Raw genomic sequence first — 2,585 nt, forward strand, 5'->3', positions numbered from 1 at the left:
TGTCGCCCCCTGGTGGAGAGGAGAGGTGGAGTTCACCACAGAGGAGACGAGGCTCCAGCGGTGGGCAGATGTTCAGGAGGAACTGGTTTTACTGGATAATGACTGCAGAAATGATCAGCTGCTGTATTCTCAACTGGACTCTTCATCCTGGACTGCAGTGAGTTTTTGACAGTTAACTTCTAAAGGAAGTGAAAAATGTTACTAAAAACCAGATCAAATTGATGCTTTTTATTCCAGGATTTCTAGCAAATGAATCGTTGACGGTTATCCTTCCTGATTTAAGAACCATTGTGAACAGAGGAAACGTGACCCAGAGACGTGCCGACATCTTCCTCAAACTTTCAGTTCTGGCTTCTTGAATTCACCTAACAGTGGGAATCATTTTGTCTTCTGATCCGTTTCTCCTGATCAGATGCTTCTTTTTCTCAAATCTGAACATAAAATAAATGTAACATTTAGTTTTTGCAAACCATTTCTCTCAAATATTGTCAAAAAACCACCTAAATCTGTGACAGTGAGCACTCCCCCTTTGCAGATAGGCCCTCCCACCTCACAGCTGTGCCTGAGGCTGGATGCGATAAAAGGCCCCTGTGAAACATGTTGCATTTCCACACAGCATCATCTCACAGATGCTGCAAGTTTTCAGTCAGTAGGCCACTGGCCTGCTGATCGGCATGGAATCAGCAACATATGAAACAATGCAAGAATCATCATTTTTAAACTGATTTGTTTCCATCACTTTTTTCAGTAATGAGTAATCCAACGTGTTTCTATTTCAAATCCAGTACCCAGTACAGCTACTTATCAAAATCACTTAGCATGACTGTGCGTTACTCGTATCTTTTGTAATTAAATTTATTTCCTCTACCGTCTTGGGGAGTGATGGCCGTTTCTCAGCAGCAACAGAAGCAAACAGAGCGAGATGCGCATTTTGTTGCTGGAAAAACAGGAACTGTTTTGAGTTTCGTTCACCAAGTCTGATTATTATCAGCAGCTTTAGGCTTGTTTGTTTCTAACGTCGCTTGCAGATTTAATGAGTCGCGGGCTGCAGTTTGGGGCTTGGGCTCCATCATTTCCTGGATGATACGTCCTGCTGTGTCTTAGATAGATGGATATTACAGACCCAAAGTCCAAATTACATAAAAAAGATAACAAATAAAATAGAAAGTACAATAGAAAAGGTTCCTAACCACTCAGGAGGCAATCATACCAATATCTCCAAAGTACAGATGAGTATTTTACTGCCTTATATTTAACGTTGGTCAACAGTAGAATAATTCTATTACACATTTAAGCGACACATAAATTTATACATAAACTTTCTTAAAGCAGCCGTCAAAGTGCTGATGTGAGCAGATACAATCAGTTCACTGGCTCTGGTCCATCTGGGCTTATTTCACAAACAGTGCATCATTATAAGCCACCTTCAGTCTATGAAGACTGGCTTTTTTAAAATTGCACCACCAATGTGCCGCATACAGTGATGTTCAGTTTCACTTCATCAGAGCAGAATCCAAACTTACGGACTGGATGTTTGCCTGAGCAGATATCACTGTAACCTGACGGTAAATGTCCTCATCATCAGACAGACGGTCTGTCAGCACATGACCAAGACATTTCACTTCCTGTGAGACATTCAATAAAAACCCAGACAGCTTAAAATGTGGAAATATCCGGTTCTTGTCCTCCTTAGTGTGACAGATCAAAATGGTACCTTTTGATGGATTGAATTTACCATCATGTAGCTCACCGTATGCTGAAGACCAGCTGAACTTGGACTAAAAACCACCAAGTCATCAGCGTATTGTATCTCCAACCAGGCAGCCCGTTCTACACAGGTTTAGCTGCTTAGAGCTCATTCATATAAAACTTAAAGAAGACAGGGTTCGCTCTGTACACAGGTGAATAGCTTGCTATAGTGGTGTTGCCAAAAATCTACAATATTATTCGCCCCAGAAACGCCATCGACAGTGCCAGGGAGCAAGGGCCCCTAAACAAGGGCCCCTAAACATGGGGCCCTTGTTTAGGGGCCCTTGTTTAGGGGCCTAAACAAGGGCCCCTAAGCTAAACGAGGGTTCGCTGTAAATGTAGTATTTTCTTCATTTTTTTCTACAGCAGGAGAAGTTTTGTCAACAACGCGTAACAGGCCAAATTTCAAATTGTTGTAAAAACTTTTATTTTTTAATAAAAATCTGTGGAAAAAAAAACAGTTCACAAGCATCCTCATTCCAAACACATTCACTTTAATTTTCACTTTATGGTTCATGTTCAAATTTTTTATTGAGTTTATGTCAGATATATTTTAAATTTAACTGAAGATAAGACATAATACAATATATAATAATCAATAAAATACAAAGACTTAAATCTTATTGTATAGACTAGGTCGGAGGTCCCCAACCTTTTTATTACCACGGACCGGTCAAGACTTGGAAATTTTACTGCGGCCCGGGGGGCGGTCCTTCAGATAAAGCTGCTGCATGTTGGTGTTCCCGCTAAATCCTGAATATACCCAGTTTGGTTGTCTTGGCCCTTTTATCGCAGCCTGTGGGGTTTTCCCTGACTGGGAACGAGAATACAACCTG

The 2,585-nt window shown here is 41.0% G+C and overlaps 1 long non-coding RNA gene across 1 annotated transcript; it reads left to right on the top strand.

The window, feature by feature from the left end:
• The first annotated feature begins 6 nt into the window (after positions 1 to 6).
• LOC103131905 (uncharacterized) lies at positions 7 to 2,133 on the top strand. The gene is made up of 2 exons (XR_475459.2): positions 7 to 157; positions 238 to 2,133. It is a non-coding gene; the product is annotated as an uncharacterized LOC103131905 (long non-coding RNA).
• The last annotated feature ends 452 nt before the right edge of the window (positions 2,134 to 2,585 follow it).

The sequence above is a fragment of the Poecilia formosa genome, unplaced genomic scaffold (genome assembly GCF_000485575.1).
Source record: "Poecilia formosa unplaced genomic scaffold, Poecilia_formosa-5.1.2 Scaffold871, whole genome shotgun sequence".
NCBI classification, from domain to species: domain Eukaryota; kingdom Metazoa; phylum Chordata; class Actinopteri; order Cyprinodontiformes; family Poeciliidae; genus Poecilia; species Poecilia formosa.